This window comes from Xyrauchen texanus, chromosome 22 (assembly GCF_025860055.1).
Source record: "Xyrauchen texanus isolate HMW12.3.18 chromosome 22, RBS_HiC_50CHRs, whole genome shotgun sequence".
NCBI lineage: Eukaryota > Metazoa > Chordata > Actinopteri > Cypriniformes > Catostomidae > Xyrauchen > Xyrauchen texanus.
In genome coordinates, this window is record NC_068297.1 from 7,134,511 (window position 1) to 7,149,200 (window position 14,690).

A 14,690-nucleotide genomic window follows, 5' to 3' on the forward strand; every position below is an offset into this window, starting at 1 on the left:
ATAAGACCTCACTTTAGGTTTACCACGTCCTTTGTGAGTTATTTCGACCTATTGGAGGCATTCCGAGTTCTTAATCCATCCTCAGCCCGTTTTGAAGAGCGTACGCTGCCTGAGGAGAAGGTAGACGATTGCGACACTTCTACTACCTTTTAGATGGAGGGCACGCGCGGAAGACCGTCAGTTACTGTGTGGATTAACTCGGTGTGGAGGAGGCAGAGTGGGGGGAAATACTTGTAAAGGTGCTGCGTTTTGAAGCTGCTCTCCCTGCTGAGATCTGATTTGAGTTTTCGGGCGCAGCCGGCATTTAATGCGGACGAAAGTTCGCTGTCGAGCGAGGTGCGTCGACGAGCGGGAGGAGAATGGCACGGGCTTCAGCACTTCATATGGGAAAACAAGTACTTGGCTTTCTTGAGGGGCGTCGGGCACATTGCGCAGGAATTTTTTGACTGTCCCTTAAAAATCTTAGTTGGCTCTTTTGGGGATATCTACCCATTCCCTCGAACGGAAAACAAAACAGAAACGGAAACCAGTTGTGGATTTTAGAGGCTCTGACCGAAGACAAACCGGTAATTTTGGATATGGGCTTTGCAGAGTTGGATGCCTTCATATCAAGCGCGCCTTTGCTTCAAGAGTATTTAGTGTGAATCCAGAGGAGCACAACGGAACAGCAACATGGAAAAAATATGACAAGTGAGACGATTCGGTTCCTTTGACCCTCGGTGCTTAAAGCAGGGCTGGCGTTCCTTCTGCAAGGTAAACTTTTTTTAAATTTTCTTTTTTTTTTTTAAATATGTAGTTGCTTGTCACATTGAGCTATCTCTCGTTCGGTCGGGATATCGACCTCCTTGTGGAATCGTTGCCAAGAATCAACATTTATCTATTTTCAGAGCAACCGGACGTCGTTGGGCTCTGTTTTTTTTAGGTGCATGGCAAGGTCATTATTATTTATCTTCATAAACACAATTTCTTGCACTCAAAATTCGATATGCTCAAAAATGTTTTAATAGATAATAAAAGTGCGAGGAAATAAGAGAAAGATAACGATGGGCGTTTGTGTCTACTGACATAATGGCATTTTACTGAACATTCACTTCTTACATAAAAAAAAAATATAATAATATATATATATATATATATATATATATCCATGATTTGTATGTGGTCTGAGTGGTTATATATAAATAATAGAATGTTGTGTGTGTGTTTGTGTGTGTGTGTGTGTGTGTGTGTGTGTGTGTGTGTGTGTGTGTGTGTGTGTGTGTGTGTGTTGGTGTGGGCGGGTTTGGGTGGTTTACTAGGACAAATTTCTTAGGTTACAAACTGGTAATTACAAGAGAATTGTGCAATAAATGTGGTTTATGAGGACATTTCTAGCGTCCTCATAATTCAAATCGCTTAAAAAAAACATACTAAACTATGTTTTTTTGAAAATGTAAAAATTCTGAAAGTTTTTTTGTGAGGGTTAGGTTTAGGGGCAGGGTGAGGGGATATAATCTATAGTTCGTACAGTTTAGTAAACACAATGTTTATGGAGAGTCCTCATAAGGATAGCCTCACCAACATGTGTATGTTTGTGTGTGTGTGTGTGTGTGTGTGTGTGTGTGTGTGTGGGGTTGCTGGGCGGTGGAGGGGGTCGTTAACGCAGACACACTTTCACTGTCTCACTGTTGTGTTGAAAGACTAGATGTAAATCAGTTGTTTACTGTGCACCCACATCCGTAATCTGCTCTGTTCTAAGTAATGGTGTAATTATGAGTAACATTCTGTCACAAGGCTTTTTCAAGAAACATCGGCTGGCGATAGCAATTAAGTTACAGTCTTCAGCATTGGGATACATCCAATCGACGATACAAGAGGCGGAGCACAGTCATACGTGCAGTTTTTTATTTTTTACTTCGGTGGTGAAGGGGGTATTTTAACTGAGGGGTTGGAGTTTTGAAACTAGTAGCATTTTTGCAATCCAATTTCCTCCCACCTAAAATGGCTTTTCAAACTCGTAGTTGTTTTGTGTGAATAAATAGAAAGGAGTGGTCGGTTAGTCGTTCACCATTGTGTTTAAAATATTAATTTGGAGTGGGCCGAGATAATGGTGTTTAGTAGAGATTAAATTAAGCAGCAATCCGTGTTGTCCAGTGCCTGCAGTAGTCTTTGGATGTCACTTATAGGCTATTTATCTCTGAAAATTATGATTTATTTAATGTATTAAATGTGTGCTGCTTTTTAATTATACTGATAACCTTTAAATAAAAGGGGTTTAGACAGATATATTACTAGCCTATTTGGATTTTACCAGGATTTGTCATGCACCTGAAACATATTGTGTGCTGCAACATGAACAGGTATAAAAACAAGTTTAATTTTGTTATTAACAAAATCAAAACCTACCAAATATGTATTAATATGCTGTAATTTGTTCTTGGACAATCTCTGGCATCCAATACCCACCAACGTTCAACTCATAATTTCATAAGTAGCATTATACATAGCTACTCAATAAATCAGATTTCCTTTATTTTAAAGAGTCAAAATCCATCAGTTAACATGACAGGACAACTAAATATGTGTTGTTACTTAGTGTGTTGAAATACTCATGAAGACGTGTTTTTAATTATGTCTTTGTACATTCACAAACCTCTAATAAACATACGTTAAAAGTTGTATCTAAAAGAACTGCGCATTTTTGACCGTAATGGATGTGTTTTCTTACAGAGTAGATGGATTACTAAACTGCAGCGCCTCTTCCACCTGGGTGGTGGTGCTATAATTCAATTTATGCTCAAAGGGCTGAGCACACTGTCTTACAGGATGGGGATGTGGGAAACTATGGTTTTTATCATGTTTACCTGCCAATACGTAGGAAAAATGTGTCACACTTTCCAGTACACACTTTATTTGACTGTTTTCTTATTGCATAAGTGTTGAGTAACCTAATGCTGAACAACTGAATGGATTTTATGTGTAATTGTTTTGTGAAGCTGCTTGCAAGTTGTTAGTGTTGTAGATATTTTCATAGTAATTACCAATGGAAACATTTAATATCTGTAACACAGACTCTTTAATGTTAAATATTACATAACAGTAAAATGAGAATAAGGGATTCAGCACCATGGACAGCTCCCACAAACTCTGTGCTCTCACCTATTGGATCTGGTGCCAGAATGCCAAAAAGTCCTTCAGACTTGTTTAATTACTCTTGCTGAGCTTATACTCATGTTATAATGAGATGGAGCCAAGAAGCCAGCAAGAGTGCTATGATTCACACAGCTTGTGTGATTGTTTGTTTGAATAAGGAATTGGAAAGGGTACAAAAGTATCATTAATGACCTAGTATTATCATTCATACCCATTCAATTATTTGGCGGTTCGGAGTACAACAGAGCTTTCCTTGAAATTATGCAACTTGCAGGCTGAAATTACAGCGTTATTGGCCTGGTAGGTTGTAAGGCACTAGTTCAATATTAGCTGCATGTTTGAGAAATGTGTTAATGAATATCCTTTCAGAAACAAGAGAACAGTGAAAACAGGTATGTTTTTATCTTGATTTATTTGCCTATATGGGTTGTGACTTTGCACATAAAAATTAGGGGGCATTTATCTGAGCTGAAACCTAATATGCCTCTACTGGAGAAGCAGCCATGTTATTGGTTTGTTTAGTATGCCTTACTTGCTTAAAGGAATACTCTTGGTACAATACAAGTAAAGCTCAATGAACAGCATTTGTGACATAATGTTGATCACCACAAAAAATTATTTCAACTCATCCTTCCTTTTCTTAAAAAAAGCAAAACATTTTTGAAACAGCGAGTATATAAACATGCACAAATTGGCCACAATCAATTGCACTTCCTCACTATAACCCATATTTTGTTTTTGTTTTAAAGAAAGGTAGGTCGAAAAGTCTAAATGTTTTTTTTTTTTTTTTTTGTGGTTATCAACTTAAAGGAAAGTTCTGGGTTTAAAAAAAGATAGGCTCAATCAACAGCATTTGTGGAATAATGCTGATTACCACAAAAATACCTTTTCTTAATGAAAACAATAAATACAAATCTAGGTTACAGTAAGGCAATTCCAATTGAATTGTATGGGGGCCAATTTGTGAACGTTAAAATATTTTTTAAAAAGTATAGCAACAAGGCATAAACAATATGTGTGTTAACATGTTTTTAGTTTGAAATCACTTACTAACCTTTTCTGTATAAAGTTATAGCCAATTTTAGAACTTCGTTGCCATGATGATGTCATGTCAACAAACCTTAAAACCCTAAAATGACTGTAAAAATTACAATTTAAACAACTTTATACCTCAAATAATACATCAGTTTTAACAGTGGGATTACTGTACGTGTAATAAGCTTAAGTTTAAGCTTGAGATTTCTGCCTTTTTAAACCCTCCAAAAATTGGACACAAACACTTTTATTGGCAAAATTCAGTTCCATTGTAAGTGCCTTACTGTAACCTCGATTATTGCTTATTTTTAAAGAAGAGGAGGGACGAGAAATAACTTTTTTTTTTGTACAATATTATGCCACATGCTGTTGATTCAGCTTAACTTGTATGGAACCCGGAACATTCCTTTAATGCCACAAATGCTGTTGATTGAGCTTAACTTATATTGAACACAGAATATTACTTTAAAATAGGACAAAGAGAAATGTTAAAATTAGCTAGCAAACAAGCTGTAGGCCTAGAACATTTATGGGAAGAGTAATCCTATATTCAATTATTCCTACTTCCAATATTCCTGTATCTTGTATGGGTATATTTGATGTCATGTGACACAATGTTAAAACAACTCTTCCAGACAATCATGCATGTTGTTTTCTGTAGGAGGTTTGTGCACTATGTCTGCTCTGCACTGGTATAGAGTATTTGCAGATCAGGGTTGCCAGCTGTTGTCTAACCTCTCCCTGAATTCACTTGGCTCAAACATATAAATTAAATACAATAAGCCTGTGACCCACAACAGATGAATGTCCAAATGCCAAAGATAGATTAGACAAGGAATATAAGGTCAACACCCAACCTAAAGTATAGCATGTTCTGCCCCCACTAACTTTAAGAATTACTGTTGAGACATACACTGGAATAATGTACAGATTTTGCTCTTATGGAAATAAATGTATACTTTTATTAATCAAAGTGGCATTCAACTGATCACAATGCATCGTCAGGAGACTCAGGACATTAATAATGTGAACAATTACTATTACAATTTGAAAATAAAAATTCTGAACGTCTTAAACTTCTTCAAAGAGTTCTCATAAAATATCCTCCATATGTAGCAATGACATCTTTACAGATCTTTGGCATTCTAGCTGTCAGTTTGTCCAGATACTCCGGTGACATTTCACCCCATACTTCCTGTAGCACTTGCCATAGATGTGGTGGCTGTCTTGTTGGGCACTTCTCATGCACCTTACAGTCTAGCTGATCCCAAAAAAGCTTAATGGGGTTAAGACCATAACACTCTTTTCCAATTATCTGTTGTCCAATGTCTGTGTTTCTTTGCCCACTCTAACATTTCTTTTTGATTTTCTGTTTCAAAAGTGGCTTTTTCTTTGCAATTCTTCCCATAAGGCCTGCACCCCTGAGTCTTCTCTATACTGTTGTATATGAAATTGGTGTTGAGTGAGTAGAATTCAATGAAGCTGTCAGCTGAGGACATGTGAGGTGTCTATTTCTCAAACTAGTGAATCTGATGTACTTATCCTCTTGTTTAGATGTATCTGGGCCTTCCACATCTCTTCTGTCCTTGTTAAAGTCAGTTTTCATTTGTCTTTGAAGACTGTATTGTACACCTTTGAATGAAATCTTCGATTTCAAGCATTGTATAGCCTCCATTCCTCCAAACAATTATTGACTGACAAGTTTCTAGAGAAAGCTGTTTCTTTTTTGCCATTTCTGACCTAATATTAACCTTAAGACAAGCCTGACGTTTGCATACTGTGGCAACCAAAAAATAAACATATAGATGTTTAGCATATAATGGCATGTGATTTTCTTGTACCACATTAGCAATATAGCATGATTACTCAAAGATAAGGTGTTGGATTTATGGCTACTGGAAATGGGGCCTGTGATGGTACTGTTACTGCTACTGATACTTTGTGATCAGTTGAATGCTACTTCAGCATTCAACTGATTATATATTATATTATGTATATTATATATTATATATGATTATATATGAGTGTATAACAAACTTTTCCCTAAAAGCTATAATGAAAATATTTAGTAAAAAATTAGGCCTCAAACCCACTCGATTTCCTTAAATTACCAGTCTGTGTATTTCCCAAAAAAAAAAACACACAAAAAAACAAGTGTTTATGTGTGGTTTCCCTGCAGATGCTGTGAGGCACCTCCTGAATCTTCTGGAAGATATTTTTCTGTAGTCACTGGGATGTAAAATTCTTTCGGGCAGGTGTTCAGGAAACATTTGGCAAGAAAACAAAATTGAAACAATTCCAGTCTAAAGAGCCAGATTTTTAAGCAGCACAAAATCACAACAGAGCCAAAGTAATGTCATGAGCGGCTCTAAACGTTCTCAGTTTCGGTTTCAGGAGAGCTGGCATTCGGTGAGGGGAGAGCGTGGTTGTTTTCAAAGTGATGAGAAGGCGATGTGGTAAAATGGCAGAGGTTTGAGTGGGAGTCACTTTAGGGGGTGTTTGTCTGTAATAATGAGCTGTCACTGAGGCACCGGTGTCTTGTTTTGATCTGGTCACCCTGCTGCTTAAGAAAAGTGACAGCATGTGAATGGAAATAGATTCTGTGTGAGACTATAATGGCATTAGTTAATTTATGTGTGTTGGGAGTGGATGCTTTCTCCTGTGTTCAGTGTATGTGTTGTTTAGGCCTCTGTCTGCAGCACTTTCTTGTACTAGGCAATGGTAAGTGTGGCCTATTCTCAAGACTGTCTGGAACATGGGGAAATTATTGTGAATTAAAGGCCATCAAGTGTAAAAAAGAAAGAAAAAGAAAAAAAAAAAGGGAATAAATCACCAGAAGGAAGAGGAAGTGACAAAAGATAAGTATCTAATCTAATAATATTGTAATGGCATTATCAATATACTGGTGGATTACGCACCATGTCTAAGTGCTTCAGCTCAAATGAGACACATGGACTTAATAAAAGCAGGCTGATAGAGTATAGTGGAGTTTGTATTTTTTAATGATGTTCAAGAGCCCTGATGTTTCTGTATTTTGGTCATATATATTCAAGAAGCATTTTCCATATGCCACATCTGCATAAGTGAAACTCACTGATGTCATATTTATATAGATTTTTTGTCTTTGTATACCAGTGGCGGCTGCTGGTCTTTCAAAGAGGGGAAGCTCATTTTCGGCCTACATTATAAACTTATTTACCCTTTTTTTTGCACTAAATCAATCTTAGGTGTTGATCTGCCCTGCTGTTTAATTCTAATTTTTTCCTCGTAAGGAAGACTTTCAAATGGCTTCGCCAAAATCAGGTCGACAATATTAGCACCGCCTGCCATCGCGTGCGCAGTTTCACCCGCACGACGCTAGCCTAGCCTACTGTATGAATGAATGAATGAACGAACGAACGCTCTAAAACAAAATATATTAAACTTGGTAAAACTGAAACAAGGAATGTGGTGTATAATTGTGTGAAATGTATTATGCAAATTGACTAGCAATTTCGCCAAACAAATATAAAGAAATAGGTTGCAGCAGTTTGTCTTTCGACTACACTTGAGAAATCCACGATGGGACTGAGCGTGAAATAGCTTCAGTGACTTCTTATAGTACAGATTCGCTGTCAATCAAAAGGAGATGCAGTCTTTCGACAGATCCTCCAATCATCACGCTGAAGCCCGGAGTCCGGGCCTGCCCACTCCTCATTCACCCCCAGAGACGCTGAGCGTCCGTGGGCGGGACATAATCGCAGCATTTATCCAATGACCGTCTATTTTCGGAGCACTGAAAAAAAACTGTTCAGAGCAGCCCCATTGAAGTCAATGGACGCTCGGCTTCAACAGGGAAATGCACTGACGCTACGGGAATGTATGAGAAGTAAATCGAGTCAGCCGACCTGCTATATGTAATGTAGCTGATTCTGGACGAACTCGTCTTCGAGATGAACGTGTTCTAACGCATTTTTAGTCAATAAATTGTTTACACAATAGTACATATTTGACCATTATTTTTTTGACATTATAGGGGAAGCTGAGCTTCCCTTGCAGTCTTAAAGAAATCCCCACTGTTGTATACCAAAATGCAAAACACTGCTCCCAGTGGCCAAAGTGGTAAGTGTTTTTGGCGAATGGGCACGTGTTAGCTTCATTTTCTGGGTGTAATGTCTACGGAGGGGCACCAAAAGCAAGATATAAAGCAAGTTGTTTACATCATGTTTTATAAACTCTACCCCATCCGCCACTCCTCAACACAAACCTAAACCCAAACCTCAGAATTAGTGGAGTAAAAATGAGGGAAAAATGCAACCTTGAAATCACGCTTGTCACCAATTATGCAAACACAATTTCTTCCTGGTTTTAATGTGGTATCCAAACCTGGGTCTCCCACATGGCTGACATGATGCATATCCCATTGTGGCACAGGGGAAGGTTATCAGACTCGAGCTGATGCAAACATGTCTGATTGGAGATGCCACTTGTTGGTAAGTCGCCATAATGTTGCAGATCCTAGAGTACTCGAATTATCGGAAATAACATGCCGACCTCCCGAGTGATCATGTTGTTTTAGGACCATTGAAGGATAAAATATTCCAGTTTCAATACAAATAAAGCTCAGTTGACAGAATTTGTGGCTTAATGATGATAACCAATAATCTTTTTTTTTTTTTTTAAGACAGAATTCTATTACAGTAAGACACTTATAATAGAATTGACTGGGGCCAATCTGTAAACATTAAAATACTCACCGTTTCAAAAGAATAGCAACATACATTAGCAATGTGTGTTAACGTGTGTTTTGTGTGATAAAATAGCCTACCGACTTTATATATAATATATAATTTATATAAGTTATATCCAATTGTACATATATCCATGACGGCATAATGTTGTAAACCTTGTAATCCCGCAAAAACTATTATTTAAACAATTTTACATCTTAAAAAGTAAAATACACAAGTTTTAACAAAATAATTAATGTAAGTGCTTTAATAAAACTTTAAGCTTTACATTTCTACCTTTAAAGCCTCCACAAATCGTAAGTGCCTCACTATAACCTAGATCTTTCCTGATCAATATTATGCCTCAAATGCTGTCGATTGAACTTAACTTGTTTTTGAACCCAGAATATTCCTTTAAGATTTTTTACATTTTGACTTCATTTTCATGGCAACTAAGGACAGTTTTCCCTCAAACATTTTCATTACTGTTATGCAAAAAAACAACAACATTTCACTCTCATTGAGTGCTTGAAATGGAATGATATTGGTGCCGGTACTCCTTTGCCATGTTCCCTCTGAGCATTTTTTCCCTTTAATTCTGGGGTGAAATATAACATTGGTATGTTCTTGACAGGTTTTGTGAGATTCACCCACATTTGAACACTCGATTCACAGATTTCTTATTTTGTCTATATATTGTCATGTAAAAGAACATAATTTACAGTTCCAAAGCATTGACTGAGTCATCACAGAAGATTAAGAGAGTGTTCATGTTTTTTAGTTTTTTTTTTGTTTTGCAGTTATTTATTGCGGCAGAACCTCTGAAAGCTATTGGTGACTGAAGCTTCATCAGGGCTGTCAGATCTACAAATAAATCATCATCTAAACATAAGTGTGTATTAGCTGTCAGCTGCATTATCATATTACCGTCACCTTCCACTTTCGTCTGTATGGAGCAATGCCTGTGTCATCCATAACAAGACTAATCGAGCTTATCTAAAGAAAGCTATCTCTTTAAAGCTATCCTAAATGCTCTCATTATCATTCACTGGCTATTTATGTTGTCCCCCCCATGAAACACAAAAGGATATGTTGGACAGAATATTAGCCTCTGTCACCATTCACTTTTATTTAAACTTTCCTCCTCACAATGATGAAAGAATTATGCTTCATTATTTAAAAAGCACAGCATATCAAGACTGGAATGATTTATGAGGAAAACATTCAATTTTGTCTCTTTCTAATCTCTGTTATGGGGCCTATCAACAATGCCAATCCCCCGTCTAATCTGTTTGCACATATTAGTCTTGTATTTACAATGTGAAAATGGGATAAATATTTGTGTTATGTGCTGGGAAGGAAGTGCATCTGTGCGGGAGGCCTGGTTTATCTGTACTGATCAGATTACAGACATACTGTGGCCTTAATCTTGCTCTAGGTGCACAGACAATCATGCTTGCATGTGTGCTCACATGCACAGTTACACATCGAATGCAAGTGTTGGTTCATATGACAAATGAGGTTGACTATGCAGCCTAAGTCCTACTACCAATACTAAGATGTTTACCAAGCTCTGCATAAAACCAGAGGCATCCCTCAGTATCAATGATTATGTGAGTATATGATTCAGAATGTATATTCTCACCATTAACTATTAGATTACTTTTGTAAAAAAAAAAAAAAAAAACATATGAGGTACTATTACTCATACTTAAAAGTATTAAAAGCAGTAAAGCTAAAGTGTGTAACTTTTTCAACATTTAAATATTTGTAACACAGTTTAAAGGGATAGTTCAACCACAAATGAAAATGCTTTCATCATTTACTCACCATTATGATATCCCAGATGTGTATGACTTGGGATCAATACCTTAGCTCTGTAGGTCCATACAATGCAAGTGAATGGTGGTCAGGCCTTTGAAGCTTCATAAAGGAGATAAAGGCGGTGTCTCGTTTTGATGACTGCATCCTCCGGTGGTCGCATTTGTCGGCCGCATACGTCATCAAGGCTGTCTCGTTTCAGAAAAGCATGTAGGACACTCCGAATGCAGCCTTCAAATGCGACCTTCTTTCACTGGAATTCAGAGGATGCATGAGGTGTATCCTTTGTAGGCACTTACAAAGGATACACCTCATGCATCCTTTGTGGGCACTCACAACCCAACATTTTTTGCTTCAATGGAAATGAACATAATTTGTCTAAATAAAATAATGTCAGTTTGCTCGAAAATATGATGTTTAAATGCAAGTCATTTTAATTTCCAAGTTCCTCAGTAGACGAGTGCAGAGAATTTAATATGTATAATTGCAGTAATATATAATTAAAGTATTATAGACTAAAAGCACACCTTTAAAATCTATTTTCTTTCTCTCTATATCATTATAACTCTCCTAAAACGTACCTCATACATTCCCTTTGAAAGTGACTTTGTTCCCTTCTCACTCAAATCACTCACGCTTGTTAAAGAATGGCTTGCTGTCATAGCAGCCATTTTACATTCTGTTTCCGTTTGTCCTACAAAGGTCATCTTGTTTAAATAAAGCTTGTTTAAAGGAGGACGCTCGGTATATTGAAGCCTTCAAAGGACGCGTCCCTTACCTAGCGCACAGCTTTCGAAACGAGAAGTCAGCATAAAGGTAATCCATAATACTACAGTGGTTTAATCGATGTCTTCTGAAACGATCCAGTTTGTTTTCGGTTAGAAGAGACCAAAATGTAACAAATTTTTCACTGTACTTTTTGCCATTTCAGTCTCTAGGCACAATTCTCATTTCAAGGTCGATTACACTTCATAGTGCTTGACATATGCGGAGAGCTCTAGAAGAAGCTATAGGTAGTGTAATCGAGCTTGAAATCATGATTGCCAAGGAGACTGCTGTCAAGATGTTCAGTGAAAAAGGAGTTACATTTTGGTCTGTTCTCACCCAAAAACCAAAAGGATTACTTCAGAAGACATTGATTAAATCCAGTGGAGATTGATGGATTATGCTAATGCTGACTTGATCTGCTTGTTGGAGCTTCATAGGCCTGGCCACCATTCATTTGCATTGTATAGACCTACAGAGCTAACGTATTCTTCTATAATCTTATACCTGTTCTGCAAAATAAAGAAAGTCATACAAATCTTAGATGGCATGAGGGTGAGCTAATGATGTGAGAAATGTATTTTTTGGATGAACTAACACTTTAATATGCAGAGTCAGCTCTAAGCCATTTTTAGGTTGATTTTTCCACATCCTGACCACAGTACACAGCAACATTGACTCAATTAATAGTGTGAGTTGGCAGAGACTATGTGTTTGTTCAACCAATAACAGATTGGGGGGAGGGGGGTATTTGGGACAACGGTTTGAAAACAATGTTTATTTTTGCTATTTTATTAGGTAGTGCAAAAGTTCACACATTAGCTTTAAACTTCAGCGTGCAACTTGTCCCACACTGTTTGTGGAATGGAAATGAGTGATACCCCAATTTGTGCAGCTTGTTACGGAGAGGTGTGCTATTACCTTTTTCTCATTCAAATTATTCTACTTCTTAATGATTTCCTTCTGGTGAACAGTAAAATGTATGAAAAATCCCATAGGATCACCAAGGGATTTTCATTGATATTCTTTGATCAGAATATCATAGAGACTTGAGGTGGGCTATTTTGACTTGGGCCAGTAAAAACTATTTAGAAAACCAAGAAACACCCTAGCAACACACTAGCAACCACATATCAATGCATTGGAAACCACACACAACGCACTAGCATCATGGTGGTGAGTTTTGCACAGGCAAGCTTCACTCACATTTTCTCCTGAAAATGCAAAAATCTATATTTAGATATAAATCAGGCCTTTTTTTTTTTTTTAATGTTCAAACATTTAAAAATTGCATTTGTGCCAAAGATCTGAAATTTCACTGTTGTTTTTATGTTGCATGTGTTTGTTGTGTGTATGCATGCAACAACCCACTCAGAAAACCATTTTGCTTGTCTATGGAAACTCAGGCAAAGTGCAGACCATTTTAGTGACTCTGATGAGCAGATCTGTGGGAGTGCAGCAGAAAATAGGTAAAAGGTGGCATGTGATACACTTCCCTAGCGGGTTTTTGTCCGCCCGCACTCCGGCTTGGCTTTGCTTGCAGTAAGCAGATCTTACTTAAGTAAGCATATATTGAGTCATAAAAGAACTCTGCAGCAGCTATAAAATGGGACAAAAGCACCCAGCATGCTTGATATACTCATGTAAGTGGTAAAGAGCGCATTAAAGCTCTTGCTGGGTCCTTGCGCCAGTTTCTAATAATGGAAAAGCTTACTTATCTACAGTTATACACTAGAGCAAATGCTATAGAATGGCTGGGGGATGTGTCCTATGCCAGGAGACCCTAATTGCACTTTACATGGCCTGCCTGATGAAGAATGATTCAGGAGGTGCGGTTATTTTATATATGATTACCTCCACTGGCCTTTGTCTCCTGCGCATATTGACACTAAATGATGGACTGAAATGGCTGTATGCACATCTGTATTCTGGGTAAACACCAGACTATAATGGCTTAATGCAGTCTCTCTCTCTCTACATCCAGGAGAGATAGCAAATAGAAGTCTGCCAACAGCTGGGTAGCATACTAATGCACTGCCACATGCTCCCTCATTACCAAATGATTTATCACACACCACAAACTATTCCTGGCCTGAGTTTAATGGGAACACTAGTCCTATTTTTGTGACCTGTGTGGTTCATTAAGTTGTATTTACTTATTTATTTGCAAAATACAGACTTTATGGAAGTGCTGCCTGCAAAAGGTATCCTAAATAACAAAGGAATGGCATGAGCAACATTGACTTGGGCTAGGACAATCTGTTTGTATGGCCAATGGAAGACAGGGTGAGTGTTTGGGAAACCTGAAATATTACCCACCAGCTCTCACATTACTCAGTGATTTAATACACACCACAAACTATTCCTGGCCCGTGTAATATGGGAGTGACAGTCCTATTTTTGTGACCTGTGTGATTTAGTGAGCTTTATTTACTTATTTATAAAAATAAAAATTCTGGATGTTCTCCTCTCAAAACATATTCCAAATAACAAAGAAAATGCATGGGATAGATGGAACAATTTAGGCTGGTAAATATATGGGGATAGCTATTTGGAATTTTATATTTTGAAGTATCCCTTACTAGAGAAATTGTGTGGATCAGCTCTGCTTAGTTGAGGATCTTGTTATCCTGTCAAGATGAAAGGGTGCCCTGTTATTTGCTATGTCAAACCAGCTGAATTTTAGTAAGGTAAAACCCTTCCCTTGATACATGAGTGTTATTAACATAAAGCCAGGATGTTGCTGAGAGGTTAAATTTCATCTCTCAAAAGGAAAAATGTGTTATTGGTAAAATTGGTGTTATAATCTAATGAAAGGGGAGGCATAATGGATTACAGGATTTAGCTGTATAGGCATAGTTCACCCAAAAATGAAGAACCTGTCATTAATAACCATACAGTCGTTCCAAACTCAAATGATGTACAGTATTGCTACGTTCACACAGTCAGAGTTTGGGAATGACAACTGTATTTACTTACAGGTGTGAGCCTTGAAATGTCCTGTTCATACAACAGTTGACAGTAGCAGTTCGAATACTGTCTGAATGAACAAACCGTATTCTAACACCTGTAACAATAGTGACAGTGACTAAAGTAAATATTGAAGATGGCGACGTCCGTAACATCAGTAAGATGCCACGTTATTAAATAAACAAGTCTAATCGAGGCACGAGTTCATCCGTCAGATCATATTTAACTGAGAGCAGCTGCTTTTTAACCACATGCAGA

The 14,690-nt window shown here is 37.5% G+C and overlaps 1 protein-coding gene across 1 annotated transcript in view; it reads left to right on the forward strand.

Annotated features, from left to right (window-relative positions):
- The first annotated feature begins 254 nt into the window (after positions 1–254).
- Positions 255–14,690, forward strand: part of LOC127662588 (leucine-rich repeat and fibronectin type-III domain-containing protein 5-like) — an 87,734-nt gene continuing 73,298 nt past the window's right edge. The window contains exon 1 of the mRNA XM_052153845.1: positions 255–753. The gene's annotated coding sequence lies outside the window, so the exon portion shown is untranslated. The remainder of the gene's footprint in view (positions 754–14,690) is intronic.